The sequence below is a fragment of the Nipponia nippon genome, unplaced genomic scaffold (assembly GCF_047370975.1).
Source record: "Nipponia nippon isolate SJK-2023a ecotype South Korea unplaced genomic scaffold, ASM4737097v1 scaffold_5, whole genome shotgun sequence".
Taxonomy (NCBI): domain Eukaryota; kingdom Metazoa; phylum Chordata; class Aves; order Pelecaniformes; family Threskiornithidae; genus Nipponia; species Nipponia nippon.
This window is the reverse complement of record NW_028262369.1, coordinates 97,535,257-97,556,466: the sequence shown is the minus strand read 5'-3', so window position 1 is coordinate 97,556,466 and position 21,210 is coordinate 97,535,257. Positions and strand designations below refer to the sequence as shown.

General features: G+C 39.6%; 1 long non-coding RNA gene across 3 annotated transcripts in view; it reads left to right on the top strand.

The window, feature by feature from the left end:
* Window positions 1-9,404: 9,404 nt before the first annotated feature.
* The window catches only part of LOC148052400 (uncharacterized), a 59,203-nt gene continuing 47,397 nt past the window's right edge, over window positions 9,405-21,210 (top strand). For all 3 annotated transcript variants that reach the window (XR_015698954.1, XR_015698953.1, XR_015698952.1), the window contains exons 1-2: window positions 9,405-9,541; window positions 9,797-9,859. This is a non-coding gene — a long non-coding RNA (uncharacterized LOC148052400). The remainder of the gene's footprint in view (window positions 9,542-9,796; window positions 9,860-21,210) is intronic.

The following is a 21,210-nucleotide window of genomic DNA, read 5'->3' as shown; positions in this document are numbered from 1 at the left end:
GCGAAGCCGCCAGCCGCAAAACCCATTTCCACCGTCTGTCCTTCAAGTGTGCCTCCTGTCAGGGCGTCTTTTTGTGACATTAAAGGCATTGGGGAGACCTATTTTAATTTCTAGTCCCTCAATCCATCCGAAGATGCCTTGCTTTTATGTTGGCTGCTACGAGTGCAGGAGCAAAAAAGCTTTAACATAGGAAAGATTTAGAAGAAAGGTCTCAAAGATGGTAAAGCTGTTCTGCTTTACTGGCACAGAGAGTCACTTTTACTAGTTCAGTTCAGACTTCTGGCAGCTTGTTAAGCTGCATAACGCAGGAGCTCCATGTTGCTGAGATGACTTTTATTATGCTACATGCATAATTATTTACGAAAATTAGTCTTTGTCTTGCTTTCTAAGTCAGAGATGCCTAGTTACAATTCACTTTGCAGTCATGATGCTGCCTTTGTGGACATTTTAATGTACCTGGATAGCAGATAAAGTCTGCAGATTTTTTTTTCTTTTCACATTTTGCTAACATAAATGGTTACCTGTCCAAATATTTGACCATAAAACTGCATTCAAATGCTGCAAGTACAAAATATTTATGTGCAAGGGAAATAGCCTTGAAATGTCATTTCAAATGTTTGGAAAAATTTAAATTTGGCTCTGATGGGCTGTCAAGAATGGTGCATACTCAGGGTAATATTTACATCCCAAATGCAGATAATAATAACCAAACCCTCCCACTTTATTCTGTCAGCAACACTTACAAGTGTGCTGAAGCTACTGTAACACACTATCATGCTTTCTAATGACTGTAATTCATCATATGAAGCTATCAGCTTGAAAATAAAATATTGCTACATAGCCTGGAGATTGATAGCCATGGCTTGTTTATTGATTGCACTGGAAAAATGAAAAAAAAAATGGGAAAAAAGATTAATTTTTTTAAAGCTGATAGCACCATGATAACTGATTTGAAATCTGCCATTTTCTTTTTTACAGTTCTGTATAATGTGGCTGCAACATAGAAAGATACAGAAAATATGGTGTTATGTTACCATGCAAAAGCCAACTTCACATTATTTTTCTTTCCATATGTTTTTCAGTGCATTAAATATTTAAAACAGTGTCATCACTCTTCGAAAATGAATATACCTGTCAACTCACCCCTATTAGTCCTTTAAGGCTTCATTTTTCTCAAACTTTGAAGAGTCTTGAATTCCATAACAGATTTTTTTTTTTTTTAAATAAGAGGAAAACCAATTGAACAAAGCATGTAAAAGGACAGGGCATCTTTTTGCCTAAATAAATCAGATTAAATCTGATTTTCTCTTTTCTACTTTCTTAGTTTGAACTGAGTGAACCAGATTCCTGGTTCCTGAAGTTCACAGTCCCTCTGCCAAAGGGAGAACAAGACCTTAGACTGTAGGACAGGTCAGCGAAGCCTCAAATCAACCAAAAAGTAGGGGTGGGGGTGATAGTAACACTGGAGTGGATGCTACAAAATGGGCTAACAGATCCGTTAATGAATTTGGTGCAGTGTAGGTCTCTCTTCTTCCCTACTTGGGAATGCTTTCAATAGCAACTGAGAAGATTTTCCATAATTCTGAGTCACAATTGTAGTGGATCAAATCATCTGCATTATATACGTCTTGCTGGGTTCCAATTTCAGCAGTTTATTTGGTTCCGAATTTGGTAGCCATAGTTACGACCACTCAAAGTAATCTCCACTTCTGAAAAAAATTTGACCTTAATGTCTTTTTGTGAAAATAAGAAAGCAGAAAGACATTTCCAAGTATCTGTATTTGTTAAATTCCAAATTGCCTTTCTAAAAATACACTTATGAACTCCTTGGGAATTAAAAAGAAGAAATCTATTTCAGAAAGCACATTTTAAAGCAATTCTGTGCTGAAATGAGTCCTAAAATTCTGGCCTTTTGTTCTTTGTCATGGAGGCATAAGGAAAGAGAAGCCCGTGATCCAGCGATCAGAATAAAGAACATTTTCTGATCTTCCTTCTACTTGAGCTTTTACTGACTTTGATGGAACTCAGCATCTTTCTTCAGTCGCAAATTCAAGGACCAAACTCTGTTCCGTTAATACCATTGTAATCTGTGGAGCTAGTTAACAGATGATTTGTTTAAGACTGTTCTGGCTCTAATGGCAGATTCAGATGTGGTTTATAGGTTTTTAATCTTTTAATCCTTGCTTGCCTCCAAATTTGCAAGTGATTAAATAGCCTAAGAATAAGAAACAAAATCAATGTCAGTGGTATAATAGCTATACTTTATTTAAAAAAAAAAAAAAAAGCAGCTTAATATTTTGGGGGTATTTTTCTATTAAAACTGGGCTTGAGATTTGGCAGGAGGAGTCCAGAGCCATTTGCAGTGGTGGAATTTGTGTCACTTCTCATGTTCTCCTTTGGTCCAGCCTTAGCACCAGTCAAGGGATGTTATAAAAATTTCTTGCTCTTTTGAAGATCTTGGGCAGCTAGATCCAAAGCCATGTACTATAAAAATACAAATATTCAAAATGTGAAGTTGGAAAGATTAATGATTACATTAGTTTGGTTACATCATTAAGAAAATGTCATTTCGATAAATTCTCCTTGTAAAAACCTCAAAGTGTTCAGTTTCAGAAACAAGAAAAACATCACCAGGGAAATGGATGATTTCTGGCCTTTGTAACTAACATTGAAGAAATTTCTGTGCTTCTTCCGAAGCTACTGTCTTTGGAGATGGACTATTTGCAGTCAGGTCTCTATGGGGCGTATTGTATGATACCAGAAAAGTCATTCCATCAGTCTCATCATCACGTTATCTAATTCTTTACACTACTGTGAGAGATATGGCGTGAATGTTTGATATATTTAAGGTAACGGTAATTAGAAAATTTAATATTCTGAAGAGCCAACAGAAATTCACAATATAGAAAGTTTTAACTGAAGTGTTGCATTCTGCATTGCTTGCTGTAGTCCATGGTCATAAACTACTGTTGTGGTCCTACTAATTACTCTAAATATTTATAAGATAATCCTAACCATTGTTGCCACTTTGACTGAAATCCCCACATGTACAAATAATGTCAGTAATACTTAAGAAATATATTTGAATAAATCAGATTTCACAGACATTCATGTTCATCTATCTGTTAGTTTCACAGTTCCACACAAGGCCCTCACCACATCTTATTTCTTATTTTACATATTTTTGACAGCATATGAAATGTCCTGAATTTTCAAATGGACTGATTTACTTTGTTCCCAGCTATATTTCAAGAAACTTGGTGTCTGTAGATGGTTTTACAGTGGAAGCTAATGTTGTCAGAGAAATGTAATTCATTAATGATTTGACAAAAATTTAAAAGTCATTAAATCAGAAGGCAGCATGTTGTGTTGTCATGATCTCTAATGACATGGGACATCTGTGATAATGTAGATGAGGAGTTTTATGACGGAAGAATACCTTCACTGGAGCCTTTCCTCCAGTACTAAACTCCTTCCAAAATGAGGGATATGTGGGAAGCACACAGTCTTTAGACATATAGAAATTAATTAAAGAAAATACTACCTGGGTACCTGTATGCTGTATATTCACCTGGGAGTTGTACTTTATAATATTTTTAAAGTACTTTCTCCATATAGTAGTACTGTTGAGTCTTTGCTAATACCATGTATGGATGTGAAACTGAAATTTGCACAAATAATTGGCATGAGAGATCTCAAATGAAGGTATCATCTGTGCTTTTCTAGGCAAGAGAGGTTCAGCTAAGAGTGTGAAATTTGTTTTCATAGTTCTGCATACTTAACAATGTACCAAGGTTAATTAATTATTAGTGAAGGTCTTTATCAGTCTCCACATTTTATTATCGTTATCCACAGTGGGTATTATTAAGTGCAGAGAATGTTGGTAAAAAAGCAAATATTTCTAATACTAGAATTGAGTGTCTTCAAGGCCTGTCACATGGAGAGAAAAAAGATATCAGAGCAAATAGTTTGACTGGCTCATACCCTGATACCCTGATGAAGTTTGCCGATGCTACCAAACTGAGTGGGGAAGCGGGCGCTTCAGAAGGGAGGGCCACCCTGCAGGAAGACCTGCATAGGCTGGAAGAGTGGGCTAACAAGAACCTTATGAAGTTCAACAAAGACAATGGTAAGGTCTTGCACCTGGGAGAACATAATTCAGAAGTGCAGCCCAGGCTGGGATCTGCCCGGTTGGGGAGCGGCTCTGTGGAAAGGGACCTGGAGGCCCTGGTGGAGAACACGCTCAATATGAGCGAGCAGTGTGCTCCGGCAGCAAAGAAAGCCAACAGGCTGCTGGGTTGCATCAACAAAGGCATCACCGCTAGAGATAAAGTCATTATCCCACTCTACTCAGCGCTTGTCAGGCCACACCTGGAATCCTGTGTTCAGTTTTGCAAAAGAGATGTGGACAGGCTGAGGAAGGTCCGGAGAAGGGCCACAAAGATGATCAAAGGACTGGGAAGCCTGCCATATGAGGAAAGGCTGAGAGAACTGGGTTTGTTCAGCCTTGAGAAAAGAAAGCTTAGGGGCAACCTTATCACCATGTTCCAGTATTTAAAGGGTGGCTACAAAGAAGATGGAGACTCCCTTTTTACAGGGACTCACATGGAAAAGATGAGGGGTAACGGGTACAAGTTACTCCTGGGGAGATTCCGACTCGACACAAGAGGAAAATTTTTCACAATGAGAACAATCAGCCATTGGAATAATCCCCCCAGGGAAATGGTGGGTTCCCCAACACTGGACACTTTTAAGATCTGGCTGGACAGGGTGCTGGGCCATCCTGTCTAGACCATGCTTTTGCCAAGAAGGGTTGGATTGGATGATCCTTGAGGTCCCTTCCAACGTGGTATTCTGTGATTCTATGAAAGATTTTTGCAAATACAGGTACATGTATACATACATATGCATGCATGTATATACACACACATGCCTGCCTCCCATATATAGATATAGATATTACTCTGGTGAGTTCCAAAAATATCTTGGTTAAAAGTAAATAAATCCAACATGTCCAGTCAAGGATTTGTTTTAAGCAGAGACTATAGCTCCCAGGACTTTGTTACATTTTAATTTTGTTTTCGTACTACAAAGAGAAGCCTTTGTTTGCACTCAGGAAGAGCACCTGTGGAATCTTTAAACATTTTCAGGCATGTTTTAAAAGCTCATCCTTGTGGTAAAGATTTAATCTATCAAAGTGGTATAAATAATGTAGACATAGCCTTAGGTGTCACTTCTTCCCCTTGCAGGTCGGAAAATAACAGAAGTATTGCTCTGCTGCATTTTAAAATATTGCTCAGACATAGCAGTGACAGGATCCTGTGCTATCTTTGAATTATAGGCATCTAACTATTACTGATTATTTATAAGGTCCAAAACCACATGTACAAACCACCAGGCTTCTGACCAAGATAAAAACATAAATAGCAAAATAGCGTCTTATTAAAAAACAAAAAAGTTGCACGTATACCTCTAAAGGTTTTGCTTTTCAAGTAATTAAAAAAAATTACTCAGCAGAGGTTAGTTGATTTATGTTTGACAGATGACATACCGCTTGATGAACGTCTCTTGAAAACTAAATCTCTCACTAAGACAAAGCCACCTCAGTTTTGGTAAGATTTAAGTAAAAAGACCTACAGTATGCAACATAAAGCATACTTCAGTTATGCAGAATTCAAAAATATTCATGTTTTGCCAGAAGTCTGTTTTCACAACAGAATCCAGCAGAGCAGCCGCAGTTATTGTAACCTGTCTGCGCCCGAGTGAGTTCACGGGTCCTCCTGGTGCTTCAGGGGTCATTCATTAGCAGACAGAATAACTCCAAAACAACCCCCAAACCTTCCTTCCCATTTTTGTTAAATAGCTGTATTTTGTATCATGTCTTGAAAGATGTCTTTTGGCCTGGACGTTGATGTATTGTGAATTCAGATTAATTTAATAAGTGTAAATTTATTTCATGCAGTACAGTACTTGCACCACTTAGATTCAGAAAGGTGTTTTCTACTATAGACATAATGATTGAGAAAGATGATAATTTATGGGTGGATGTTTCATATGAAAGTGCAACTGATGAAAAGTGCTTTATTGGTTGCAATGCACATTTACAGTCACAACTGATGAGGCACTTCATGTGTAGTTTCCTATATAGGATGTGCTTATAAAATGTGGCATTTCTTTCCCTCAAATATGCATGTGTGAAAAGATCATTTTATGAGGTGAAGACCAGAGTTGAAGAAGTCCTATTTGTCTGTTGCTGCTTCAAACATCTGGAGTTGCATAAATATCATGCTTTGTATGCTTGCCATGTACATATTCAAATGCACAAGCAGAGCTCCCAAATTGGGAAACAACTTTAAAAAGTGGGTTCAGTGAGTGTTTTCGTTTGCTGGGAGTCAGCATTGGTTTGTGGGCATGCTTGGGAGGGCCTGGGGTCTTTACCTGGGTTGTGTGACAGAGAAAAGAAGCCTTCAAAGGAGGGTGAGATGAAGGGGAGAACTGTGCTTTGCGGGTGATGGATGTTCAGGCATGTACAGAGGACCGCTCTCTCCTTCCGAACATGTATTGCTAGCCAAAACCAGATCAATGCAAGCGTAATGCTGACACCTCCCCACATATCTGAAGGAACTGCAAGCCTAGACTTAACAGACACCTGCTCTTTCTTTAATTTAGCATTTCAAGATAACTAAGCCTGGGAAGGGTGTTGCTGTCATGTCTTGTTTGCATCACCTTCCAGGCTGCTGCATTTGGTTTGGAGAGGCGGCTCTGGAGGGTCTGCTCCAGAGTGTCAAGTGTCTCCAGGAGGAATTTCTGTGTCTCACCCTGTAAAACAGAGCCAGCCCACCTGCACCGTGGCAGTCCCGAGGGCCGGCCCTCATTTGTGAAGGTTCAAAAGGTTCAAATATGTAGTGATGATTCATAAAATATGCAGCTGAAACTTTTATCCTTGTAAATCTGTGTGGTATTGTACACAAATGCCTTTGGTGTCTGACCAGTGCAGTGTTAAATGTGCACATTTTGCAGTGTAGGAGTTTCCACAAGTACTCTCAAAACCTGCGGATCGAAGGTGTGACTGGTCAGAAAGCCATAAAGAATAAGAAACAGCGAAACAAACCAATACGCAGCATAGTGTTGCTGTCACGCGTGCAGCAGGTGCTTCTTTGTCTCTTCCAGAGTCTTAAATTAATTCTTTGAAAGCTTTCAGCCAGATCACCAGTGGTGTAGAAAGATGTATGAGGGAAAAGGGGAAGAGAACAGAAAAAAACTGACTTTTCTGCTTCCAGAACTCTGTATGAGAACGAAAACAACTGTTCTGCAGCTTATTGGGCGCATCCGTTGTTGAGGGACACGGCACAGCTGGAGACGCGGGGAAACGTTGCGTGCATTACCTTCTGCCTTGGGGTATATCGCTTCCCTGTATTGCCCTGGTAGGCTCTTGCATGGTGTGTTAAGGAAAGCAAAACAAGGGTGGGGAGGCAAATTCTGCTGGATGCACACCGGGGAGTCCTGTGTGGTGGGAGACAGCCTTCAGCCCCGGTCCTTTGTGCTGCTGAAGAAGTGCCGTGTCCCACCTGGGCATGAAATGTGACCTTTTCTGTATTCTGGGCATTGCACAAAAGCATTTGTATGCATAGTGTAAGTGCCTTAAATTTATTACAGGTCTTGCTGCAATTACCAGAGTTGATCTTAACTCTGCCGTCGGCAAATATAAGTCACTAAGATATTATTCTATCAGCTAGGCAAAAATCCAAAGTGAGGAACATTTGCTAAAAGATGTAGAATATTTAGAAATATCTGTAAGCATTAGTGTAAAAGATGGGGTGATTTTGGAGCGTTAAAGGCATGGCAGTATTTAAACAGAAAGTTGTAGATTAAACAGAAAGTTGTAGATTAAAGAAAATTAAAGAAAAAAGCAGAGAAATGTCTGAGGCCTAACATGGTGCAAGACAAACATTTTAGTATCAAAGCCTCAGGTCAGCAACAGTCCTGATGCTTGCAATCCCGTACATCTCCAGTGGTACTCCGGGGTGAAATTTAGCCCTTTAGGGTATAGGTGCATAGAAGTTGTTTCTTTCAGGTCTTAAGGGTTTATCTAATCATACAACCAGTGTATCTCATCTCTGCCTGTGAAAATTAGTTTTAACGTGCCTCCTGGTTTTTACTGGTGGAAATGAGGTTGAAAAGTTCATGGGTTCCTGTCTTACCACGCAACTTTTCTGTAATGGAAGCCCATGCTGGCTCCAGACTTTGCATGTATTTTAGCTACCAGCTCTGTAGAGATGAAAAACTTTTATAACCCTGTAAAGTAATCCCTGTTAAACCTTATAATTCCTGTAAAGTTGCCTAATTCCTGAAAACTTTTCTAACTCTCCTTTGGTTTCATATGCCAAGGATTGAGTTTTTGAGAGGGAGGTATTAAAAACTGGGGGGAAAAAAAATGAGCTATATTCAGTTTCAGGTACAAAAATTAATTAGCCAAAGAATTTCAATTTTAGTACTGGCAAGTCATACTAAATTAGCTTTCCTGTGGGAAAAAGAAAAGTTCAATTAAAACAAAAGGCCTGTGTGGAAGAGATTCTACAAACTATTTCAAGTTCAGTTTTCAGATGGGTGACAAATTAACAGGGATATTAAGATTTTATTCAGGTCTGCATTTTAAGAAACTCCGCAAAAGATAAATAGAGTCAGTTCTGCATGACTTCTGATATAAAAACTAATAGGATGGAAAATTACTATGAAGTAGAAAAAGTGCCTAGATATTAGATAATTAACACTGCTTAGTTGAAGTTCAGTAACAGTTGACTGACAACAAGGGTATTCACTGTCTATAACCTGAGAGCAAAGTCTCTTTCTTTACTTGGCTTGACAGAAGTGATTTAAAAGCAGCAAAGATGAAAGAAAGGATGGTGCCACAACAGTCCTTTAAGAAGGACTCGCACATACCCTCACTGCACATTTCAATGCTCTTTCTTACTCTCTTTGCCCGCTTCTGCTTTATTTTTTGTGCTTTGGATATGTCTTCTAATTTCTTGCAGTGTTGTACTGCCCGGTACTCATCTCATCTAGGCTGGAGCACTTATGAAGAACGTAAGTTCATAGTGGTTTTGGTCCTGACTTCCTCTGTGAAGGCAAATAAATAATTCCTGAGGTCCATATAGCCTAATTTAGTCCTTACACTCTAAGAACTTACCAAAAATTTAAATTAGCTCATTTAGTCTAGAATAAGTTGCCTTGTCACATGAGCATCTCAGTTAAGTGCCTGACCTCAGGTGAATGAAGTCAACAAGTTTGCAAGCTCATTTGATGAAGACAAGGTTTTGAGAAGCACCTGGGAGCTTCTTATTGAAGGTCAGAGGCAATTTTATTTACGTTGATGAAATCACAGGTTGCAGAGAGGGTTTGCATAAGTGAGTGCAGTAGATCGGTGGCAGAGTCTGGAGGAGAGCAAGGGAAGTCCAATAATTTTTTTTGCTCTAATGGTCTGCAGTAATGTACTGGAATCCATCCCGAAATGAGTGCTTTCTCTGGCTGCATATTCTAGCGTGTAAGTAACAGTTGCTTTAGTTTTGTATATGAAAATAGATAAGAACATAAGAAATGACCCACTGGAACAGGCCAGTGTCTATCCTGGTCCACCCTTCTGTCTATGACAGTGCAATAGGAGATCCTATCCAGGGTGAGCAAAGCCTGGCCACCTGAAGAACAGAAAGCACAATAGCTCAGAGCTGTTGGCAAGCACAAGCATAAAATACTGAGGCTGAGCTGACTTTCCTTTTTTTTTTGATTTTTTTCCCCCTAGATGCTGGGAGTCAGGATGACATCAGTAGTTCATTTTGACAGTGTTTCTTTTTGGAGCTGTTGAGTAAGTGTTTTTCCCTCTTATTTTTGGCTTAATTTGAAATCATTTTTATGCCTTCTGAGGCTTAGATACCTAATTATGTTATTGTATTTTAACCAATTACTGCACTTTACCTTTTGTTTGGCCAAGAACTCATGCAGGGTCTTACTTTGGTTCAGGTGATACGCGTTGCTTCATTAAGCTGCAGAAATCCACCCAAGAAAAACAGTGCTGGGCTGGATGTATTGCACTTTGAAGACCGTGATGGAGTTCTAGTTGTTGGGTGTGGTAAATACTATCTTTGGTCTGTCCCCGTAATCACACAGATGGATGGGCAGGCAGCTGGATAAAAGGAAAATATCTTCACTTGAGTTAGAAGGAAAAGGTTTCAAACATAGCTTTGGCTTTGAGAGTTATATGAGTAGGTGGAAGAACAGTAGGTCGCCTTTGGGCTCCAGCAGACAATCCATGGTGGAGGCAATGCTGAAAGCATCTGCTGGCGTGCCGTTGTGGCAGGCACTGATGATGCTGAGCTTGCCTGTGGTTGGCTCTCTGTGGATGTCTGGTGAGCACCAGAAGGTCCTGGTGCAGACTTCACTGCCATGACATGGTGGTCCCAGCATTGTCATGGGTTGCTGCAAGCTGAGCCCTGGTCCTTCCCTCTCTGTGGCACAATGAAGAGTACTGAGGCTGCAGAGGAATAGCAATGTATGTGTTGTGCAGTGTTGGGTAATGAGGATGGGTCATTCCCTCCATTGCGGAACCTCATCTCCAAGGAGATAAAGAGGATGGATGAGGACAGGGAATACATTCTGGGAAGCTATAAAGGACAAGCCAGCAAGAAAGGGGATGCCAAAAAGAAACAGGGAACATGGACAACATGGTGAAAAGGATTTTCTAAGAGTAATTCTCTTGATCAATCTGTATGTGTGCTTCTCTCTCTAATAGCTATCAGACTCAGTACTCAAGCTAGTTAGAGAAATTAGTAATTTAAAGTACTTTAAGAAGGCCCTCGGCTCAGAGCAAGGCACAGGCTTTCGTGGAGACCTCGTTTACCCCAAGCATGCTCGGAGCCCTCCCTGGTTTTAGCACGGCTGAGCCTAAATTAACATTCCATTTTCGCTGCTTTGCAGACACAATCTATCTGCAACATGATATTTATCCGTACAGCTGGCAGCTGTGGTGTCAAGTGCTACAGATAGATGAGACCATTACTACGATACAAATATTTTCTTTTTCCACGTTCACTCTTCGAAGCAATCACACACAACAAAGTTTACAGCAAAATTGTACAGGACAAGAGTCAAAATTCCTCCTTCTCTCTCTCATATAAGGGAATTTGGACTCTATATAGTCCAAAGATATGGAGGGTGAGTGGTTCCTGCCCAGTAAAACAGGAAGCTTAAAAAAAACAAGTTCTGCTTGCAAGTAACTAGCAAAAAATATGCCTAAAGTAAGTATTTAGCACTCTGGTTTGCATAATACAACAATTGATATGGATTTGCTGTTAAGAATACTCCCCAGCAAGAACAAATCACTCCTAAATGAAAACCTTCTCTAAAAAAAAACCCTCTTTTATCTGACAAACTCTTGAATTAAATAATACTTGGATGTTGAAAGATCACAACAGAGCTGGAACAAAAGAGAAAAGTCTACTGACTGTAAAAAGGCAAGTCGTTCAAATGTGCCTGGCAAAGGGTATTCCAGGTTTGCTGTCTTGAGCGTTTTTCCCTCATCATTCAGGCTGCTGTCATTTTCTGTATGAAACCAAAGTCTTCAAACTTGCAAGTACGGGGTACAGCTAATTGGTTGAGGTCTTCTTTGCATAAGGGCAGAAAACCAATGTGAAACAGATCTGTCTCCTTCCATTTTGGTCATGAATTTGTGTATTAACAGGGTATTTCAAGTGTTTGGGAATTAAGTATGAGATGAGGCCAGGGCAGTTTATGGGCAAAGGAGCAGCTCGTGCTCAGAGCTGTGCTGGGGAGCGGGCGCTGAGCTGGCTGAGAGGGTCTGGGACAGGAGAACTGGAGAAGCTGATGGAGGGCACAGCAAGGGAGGCATACGATGCAGAGCTGTAGGTGGACCAAAGTGTCTTCAAACGGCTGGATGAAGCCTCATAATTCCTATGGGGGACTTTAACCGTCTGCTGCAAGGACAACTGGTTAGGGTGGAAGCGATGTAGGAGATTTCTGGAGAGTGGTAGGGCCAACTGACTGATGTGTCCCCGGACGAGTTCCTTAGCGGAGGTGCTCTGCTGGATCTGCTAGTGAAGAATGAGAAGGAACTGGCTGGGGATGTGCAGATCAACGGCAGCCCTGGCTGCAGTGGCCTCGGGATAAAAGTATTTAAAACATTTAAAATGCTGTGAGAAGTGAGGAAGGAGATGAGGCCTCGAGTGACTTGATCTGGTTTTGAAGTTGGCTCTGTTTTGAGCAGGCATTTGGACCAGACACCTGCAGAGGTCTTACAGATGAGGTTATTCTATGAGTCTCTGTTCTGTACCAAAATTGGAAATTACTAGGATTTTATTTTAAGAGGTCAGAATCTTTGTCCTGTGGATTTTCTTCAGTATTAGATGATTTGTAGAGCTGTCTTTTCCTAATGCTTTCCTTGTGTCATTATCTGCCTATGACCTTTTTGGAAATTGTGCTGAATTTTGGGTTTGGTTCTTTATCACAAAGGAAAGGAAAAATATAAAGCAAAACATTACATATAGGCAGCTCTTCTTCTGCCTTGGCTCTTAGTCCTAATAGTCTCATCGAAAGTATGAATTCTCCTTTACTGATTTTAGCCTGTTTCTGTTGAACAATCAAAATACAAAGTAAATGAAAATCCATGTTCATGATGATCCGAGATGTACTTACTGTGAACCTTAGGAAACAGCTGACTATAATTTTAAAGCATTAAAATAATTTACTAGCCATATCTAACACTACTAAAATAGAAATGTCTTTAAATTTTCTTAGTAATACTAAGAAATACCCTAAATACTCTTTTTAATACCTTTTTTTTCTCTTGTCTTTCTATACAGACGCTCAAGTTAATGCTTTCACTCAGTTTCTACTACATTTGTGTAATGTTACAGTGGTTGGTCTGTAAATATCATGATAATTTGGTTATAAGAACTAGGTCAGTTTATTAAACACACAAACAAAAACCCCCACTAAGTGTGTTTTCTTTTAGTAAAAATATATTTTACTGAGTTGTATTGGGCAAACTGATCCAGCTGCATTGCTTTCAGTTTTTTTGCTGTGCAAAGTGCATTACTGGTACTTGACCTTAAAAGGTAAAGATGGGCTTGGGAAGGCAGATACCTACCTCCAGGTTATTCGTTTGGGTTTTAGACTATTTTCTAAGAGCTAGAATTCTTATAAGCCATCAGGTAAGTTTATATCTAGCCTGGGTAATTGTACTATCCCTACCAGCTTTAAGAGCTCTGAGAATTTTGGAGATATATGGTTACAGAGGAAACCTTTACAACTCATGTTCAAATTTTGATCGTACTCCACTTTTTTCCAAAGGAAATATTAAGCTTTCTTCTGTACTCCCTCTAGTGTTTAATATACTATATAACTGAAAATAGGAAACACATACAGATTTGTATTCACCCAAACCCAGTGAAAGAATTAATGTAATGTTTTCTTTCTTCTTGCTTAACTTCCTTTCGGATTTGCTCTCGTGGAATCGCAAGTCCATTTGAGCTGATAGCAAATGTGTGTTGTGTGTCCAAATGTGTTTGAAAAACTAGAGTTAAGTTGGGCTTTAAATATAAAATTGTTTCAAAATTTGCCAAATACAAAATAGGAACAAGAAAAAGCCTTTGCTGTCAGTTGGTGCCTCACATTTAGGCAAAATTATCAGTATCTAAATTAATCTTATATTCAAGCATATATTTGTTGCAGTTCCTTGCAGTCACATTTAAACTGGTACTGGAAAGAAAGACCTGGATGAAAGCAACTCGGATTTTTCAGTTACATAAAACTCTGAAAGGCTTTTACAAATTGCTTCTGTGTGGGAGGCAGCTTGCTGCAAAGCTGTCACTTGAAACTTTATCAATCAGAAGACAGTACCGTTTTTAATTATGCAGATTTTCAAAGTAAAATAACTTTTTCTTGCATGAAAATGTAGAACAGAGTCAGGTGAGATCTGGAACAATCTGAAAGATTTTGAAGAGTTTGCTAGGCTTAATTGAAATAGCTTCAAAAAGCTGCTTCTTATGAAGAAGTATAGTATACTTGAAGTGTTTCAGCTTTCTTCTTTAGAAAAGAAAAACCTTTTCTCTCCTTGTTTATTGTACAAATTGTCACTAACTTCTAATTATCTCTCTATCCAGCAAAGGAGTCCACCTCAGTGTATCCCTGAGTCTCTCTATAGTTGTAAAGATCTCCACTCTCCGCATTTTTATGGCCTAATTTAGGAGCCTTGAGTCCTAAAATAATGTGATGTAGAATTTTCTGTCCATCAACACACAGCAGGGGCAGCAAATGCTGTGCTGTTTGCAAAGTGTCTAATAAATCCTTTCCTTGTGGAGAGAGTTGGAAGTTCTCACCAAATAGGTAAAATTGCTGCAGACATCCTGATGTTTGCTAGGAAACCTCAAAACCTCTCAGCTGTGCTTTCTGGTTTGACTGTTACATGAGATGCCATGATGTCATGTCTCCTATATCTTCAGAGAGAAGAAACAATGAGTTGAATTTTATGCTGCTTTAGCAAGACAGACGATCGGAAAGGAATGTGAATTAATCATGAACACTCCATTTTGCTAATGTGTTTTGTGATGGGGGAGAGAGAGAGAGTGTTTCCTTTTGCTCTTTTACTTTTTGGGTTGTTTGACTTCATTAGAAGTTGAATTATACTGTTTGTTCTCACTCTAAGAAACATGCATCACTAACATGTCATGTAGTTATGACTGATGTGTTTTCTAAGCCCTCTTCTCCAGTGTTTATTGTGCAACAGAGTTGGCACCACTACCTGTTGAAATTTGATAAAATCATGACTTCTACCAGAAAGAGGCACGTCTGAGATTACTGTAACAAAACCAATAAGCACTTTTCCCTCTGATTTCTCCTGGCTTTTCCACTTCTTACCCCTTTTTCTAATTTTGACATTGTCTTTCTTAATTTCTGCTCCTCTGGCAGTGCTGTCCTTTTTGCTAAGCCTTATGCGTGACCGTTTTCTGAGAAATCCTAATGGTATCGCCCAGCACAAGGGTGACTCTAAGCTTCTCCCCTTCCCTGTGTGTGGCATGACTGGTAATAAAAATGATGGATTGCACCTCCCCTTCTCAGGTCCTTTCAAACACCTAGGTGACCCAGCGCTCATGCTCAGCTGTATTAGGGTAGGGTCACAGGTCCTCGCCCTCTGACTCTTTGCAGATTCCCTTTTAATATCATTGTGAATGTAACTTGCCTTTTTTTTTGTTGTTCTTTTTGTGCTTCAGCCTGGAGTTAGCCTTCTGGCAACTTCCCTTCCCCCAATTGCTTTGTCTTCTCCCTTAGCTCTGTTTTAAATCACGTTGTATTTCTGGATTCAACACCTACAAGGCTATGACCTCTTCAGTGAACTTGAAGAACAGGCTATTCTGTGGGTTTTAGTCTCTCAGGGTCACAACTGCTGCCTCTTCTGTCTGGGAGTAGGGCACGTCAAAGTCAACTGTCCTATTTTTTGGCATTCACGTTCAAAGCCAAAAAAAGAAATGTGGCTGTATCTTTGGGAATTTACATCTCCCAGTCCATGAGTTCTTTCAGGTCAACCAAACAAAAGTGCCGACTGCTATGGACGTGCTCTTTTATCCCTCCATCTCCTAAGCTCCTGGCTCAGCAAAAAAAATAATCGTCAGGACTGTTGCAGATGTAGAGGCTGGTCTCCAAAGAGATTCTCGCAGCGCCAGAGATGACAATCTCTGTCTCTGCCCTTTCTTTTGTGCTCCGAGACCTTTGAGCGCAAAGACATTTCAAGAGAAGCTCATCTGAACACTGGCTTTCTGTTCTCAGGCTGGCAACAGAAGTCCTTGACTCCATCTATGTAATCAAAGGGAAAGAGAAGCTCTTCAGCACAGCCCTGAACCACCCCGAGGCAAAGAAAAACTTTTCAGTAGCACCCTGTGTGGAGCCAGCACATGGAGCTTGTGACCCCTTGATGATCCACTTTATGAATTAGCATACATCCCCTGGTGTCTTTGGAGCAGTCATGCTGTTGAGGGAACCGTAACCAGAAACTCCTCTGGATGCCAGTTAGTGGTGTTTGACCTTCCTTACTGCTATTCCCACTCCAACGTGATTTGAGGGAGAGATTTGCCGTTCAGCCTGTTCTTGGCTTCTGAGCCTCAGGAAGCATAGGTGTTCTGACAGTACTTCAGAAATCCACGTGGAAGCCAAATTCCTCTCTCTTATTTACTTGTCTATGAATTATGCCTGGAAATTACCTAAATTTATTTAACTAGTTGAGCATCTTGTGATTCATAGGTGTCTTCCCAGTAGTACTGCAGTAGATGGTTATTCACATCTAGCAAAGGCTCCAAATTTTATTTTCGAACTGCAGACTGTGAAGTGGGATTGACAGTTGCTGAAATTTGTGGCATTTGTAGTTGTAAAAGAAAAGGTACTCTTTGAAGTAGCACCCCTACTGCCTTTGGATTATAGGTTAGACATACAGAGCATTTCTGCGCTATCCCTAATGAAGAAAGAAGAGGGAAATTCAACGTTTAAAGATTTGTAACTAAAAGAAGAGCTCTAGAAGTTGGAAAATCTGCTTTTAAAATTTGCTCACCTCATTTAGGAAAATGGGGTGATTTAAAATGCCATTTTGAGATTGACATGAAAAGTTGAAGACTGTATCAGCGACTGTTATGTAAATGGTTCTTGAAAAGTCTCTGGATCATTTACTCAGAGGCGTATTTAAAGCAGGAAATGAGTTATTCATGCATTGTTTCATGAACTCATACTGTGATTTTTTTTTTTTTTTTTTTCCCCCTGAGCTACTTGAAAGGAAGCTCAAAGAATTATGAGCGTGTAGAAACCCAGGTGATAAACAAGGGCAGCAGAGTGGGCATGGAGGTGACACGAAAACAAAACCTGGGAATAAATACTGAACAAACAACTGATAGAAGAAAGCAAGCTGAATGAAATTGCTGAGCAAAGTCTTGACTTGGGATCTTTTCACTGTGAATGTCAAAGTCTTTCAGGAATTTCACTTGAAAACAAAATTAACACTTCAGGCTAAGATGTTGTGATAATATCTGCCTGCCTTAGGCATTGATCTAGGGTCAACTCTTGCTTAGGAAGGATTCTGGTCTTTTTATAGGGTATTGTGTGCTTTTAATCCTTGACAAATGGTTTTTATGCTGAGAAGGTGAGGTGGTTTTAGTCATGAAAATGGCTACGATAAAACATGTCAACCAACTATCAGAGAAGGTACAAAAACAATTCAGTCAAGACATTACTGCTTGTATGGAGGTTATGGCTTTTAGGCCATTTTTTTCTTGCTCCCATAAAGTTGTGTGAGAAGGTCATTGCAAGTGAATAACCTGAGCGTGGGGAAGCACAGAGAGACGTGAACTTGGAAAAGAGATGAATTTGGCAAAGCTAATTTTACAAGGTTTGTTTACACTGCAGGCACTTTGCCTAAATAGGATGCAGGAGACCTATTTCATTCCTGAATTTCCTACTCTCTCAGGATCCTGTGTAACTTTGGACACATGATTTAACCCTTCATTTGATTGATTGTTTTATTGCTTTGTAAAGACCAAATGCTACTCTTCCCATTGCGTAAGGGCATTAGGAGGGACCAATCTACTAGCAGCTGGGAGCTGCTCAGATACTTCAGTGATGTGAACCCTATGATTGCCTAGCTAATGAGCAAGGAGGGACAAATTCAAAGATCCTTTTGAATAATATTATTGCTGACCCCAGGTTCTGTAATAATGTATTTGTGATTTGATTTATTCTTTCTAGAAATCTTTTTAATATGACTTTATTGTTTCTGATTTAATTAATCTCTACCCAGTTCTTCAGTTTATCAGGATCATTCTGTTTATATGTTTATACTATCTACTAGCTCATATAGCCACAAGATTATTGTGGCACAGAAGAGCTTTACATGTTATGTACGTTTGGTTAGCATAGTTTCTGTTTTGTTTTTTTTTAATTTGTTAATTAACATGTTGCTCAGCATTGTCTTAAAAAAAAAGGTCTGTGGGAAGCATCAAACTATCTCCTTGAAAAGTACGTTGGTAGAGAAATCATCACAAATAAATCCGTTTGCTGAATGGGCTGTAATTGCACAACTTGTATATCAGGTTCCTGTTGGAAGCTGTGTCCATAAGAGAAAGGCACCATGGCATACGTTCAATTGGCTGTTTCTGCTCCTGTGAAGTTGTAAATAAAGTATTAAACTTAAGCTCAGATTAATTTCTAAGTTTACAAATACAAGCACCAGCTCTAATTTTACATATGGGCTTAAGTTTGAGTACACTTTTCTTCTATGTTCTCAGGTTTTTTTACTGCTTATTGATTATTGCAGATCACTTTGACTAGATGAAAAATAAAGTCTGGAAAAGGCTAAATGTTGAGTGCAAAGAAAATGTATCTTTATACCTAATGGACCAGATGCCCCTCTCTCCAGAGGGAATAGATTTTCTTCAACATGGAGAGTTTTTCAAAGCGTGTTGTCTTCTGCCCTCTAGTAGACCAGCTTTGGTGACAAAAGGAGGGTATCTAACTCAGTATAATCAATAACTTGACTGCATTTCCTTCAAGAACCACAGGCTTCTTCAGGTGTGAGTTTTAATTTGGTACCTTTCTTAAAGCTATGCAAACCATGCTAGGGCATTAGTCTTCAACGCTTTGGGCTTTTAAACCTGACAGTCCACATACAGTCCACATACAAGTCCAAGAGAGGACTCGGTCTGGAATGATAAAGAGTTTCTAGTAAGGATGGCTTTGCCTTTGTGCAGATCTGGGAAGGTCAGTTCATTCTAGTATTGACAGCACTGACCCTCATGGACAGACCAACTGCCGCTCCTTCAATTTACAGAAAAAAAACATTTTCAGAGAGCCCTGGGGCTTGCTATTGTGATATTCTCAGTTTTATTTGAGTAAATGACAATGAAAATTTCTGAAGATGTCAGAGTGACTCCAAACCAGTAATACCTTGTGGATACAAATCTGAATGAAACTGCTGCTGGCAACAGCTGCTGTAGTCTAGATAGAGATTCACACTGATAAATTTAATATAGAACTTCTACTATCGCATTTTTATTTGAACTTGTGATGCTTAACTCCATTTTGGAAGTAGAGCTAGAGAAACCTTCACAGTTTTGTAGTTCACATTCAATAATGGCTTTTAATTAATAAACTAGATTCAATGTACTTGCCACAGCCATGTAAGGAGAAATGCGGCTCAGACCTCCTTGGCATCGTGCCTCTGTAATCAGCTGTCCCCGGACTTGAAGGCAAAGGTGAAGATCCAAGGCCATGAAAGTGAAAAGGTATCGGAGATAGTTTCTCATATTTATCTTTGCCAGTCGTACAGAAAAGGCACCTTTGACCTGAAAACTCCTCCATGCTGTGTAATGATTGATTGTGCTATATTGGGATGAGAACTTATTTTTCATAAAATACCACTCAAAAGTTGAATTCTAAACTATTGAAGTCCCTGCTTGTTCAGTGCCCCTCTTCTGGGGCCGATTTAAAAGTGTCCTTGGAGGAATCCTGTCATTTTTTGCCTCCCTCAGAGCTGTCTACAGTGTGCTCTGGAGGAAAAGGGCATGCTGAGCCTCCATAGTTAGCTTTAAACAAAGATTTAGTCAACACAGACACTATGATTGGATTTTATGGTATTCTATGCATGAACTAAACAAGAGAAATCTTGTGTTCGAAAAATCAGTTCGTGGCAGCAGGAAGAATTTAGTCATGCAACCTCTGATTTGCAGGAGGCAGAAAAGCAAGGGAGAAAATGGTGCTGAGAAAAATTAAGCTTAAAAGAAGGCATTGTGGTTAAGATTTAATCCTTGTTTTTTAACCGAGAAAAAATGCGTAACTCAAACACTGAAGAGAGTACATTTATAAATCTGAATAATAAATCAAGAGAAAAGCATGTGTTTAGGCAGGGAAGTTTCTTGTGTCCCTCTTGAAATATATATATAGTATTTCTTATTCATGCAAGTTAAGAAATAAGAACTTCAGGACAGTAAAAACAAAATTCTTCGCTTGGCTCCACAGGGTAATAATTCAAACAGTTCATCTCCATGTGATCTACACATGTTAAAGCAAGATAAATCAAGCAACGGATAAGAGTTATTAATTGCCCACATAAAAGAACTTGGGACTGACATCATGCGGGTGGAAGGGATGATCAAACCAGAGCGGGGTTTGCAGAGAACAGTAAAAGAAAAAACACTTTTTCATACATCTTCCCAGATGTATTTTGCCACGGCCTCTTTTGCCATCAGCTGCGTGTTTGTCTTTATGCATGGTGTGGAAAAAGCCTTTAAGTGGAAAAAGCAGAATTAAACCTATCCTCAATATTTTGCTTCTCTATGTTTGGTCCCTTTCAACACCGGTAAATGACCATTTTACCTTACTTCTGTGAACGTGGATCAAAGCCTGTTTTATTCAACGTCTCCAAACACCTGATTATCTTTGGTACCTTTTCTCTTTGCTGTCTGTGTGTGAATATCTTGTTAGGACTGAGATTTGTCAGTGAAACAGATGCTGACCTGGCCTCTGTGTTACTTGCTCTGTATGTTGAAAGAAAAAGCAGTAGATATGCCATGGGGTTTCAAATCCCGCCAAACTGGATTTTGCCTCAAAGGAAGGAGTTTTTCTCTGTTATTGGACTATGTCAGTGATCTGTTGCTTATTTTTATTTGCTGTTCAGAAAGTGAAGCTATGTAAGTGCTTGCATATATAAACATCACCAATTCTGATAGACAGTTTAATAAATAACTGAAACTATATTTTTCAGTGCCACCGTCACTCTGAAGTGCTGAGCGCTTTGCAGGCAAAACAAGCCGGATCCCTTATCCTGAGATTTTGTATTCAGTAGCCCCAAATTCTTATCGCTCTGAAGAGCCTTTTGTGCACACAATCACGTCTTTTAGGTATTTAGATATTCAAAGTAACTTCTGTGCAGAAGCATCAAAGATCAGGGCCTAATGGGACAAGAAGCAGAAGAAAGAGCTCTTTGTCAGCAGGTAATAACTCCTTGTCATTCTCTGTGGGAGGCTGGTGGAGGTTAAAAAAACCTGGGAAAGATCGTTGCTAAGCACTTGCCATATCATCTCTTGGTTAACCAGCTCCCAGGATAGCCTGGTTTTAAGATGTCCTCTCCAGAAAGTTTTCAATAGCTGTCCTGCGGCCTTTTACTGGAAA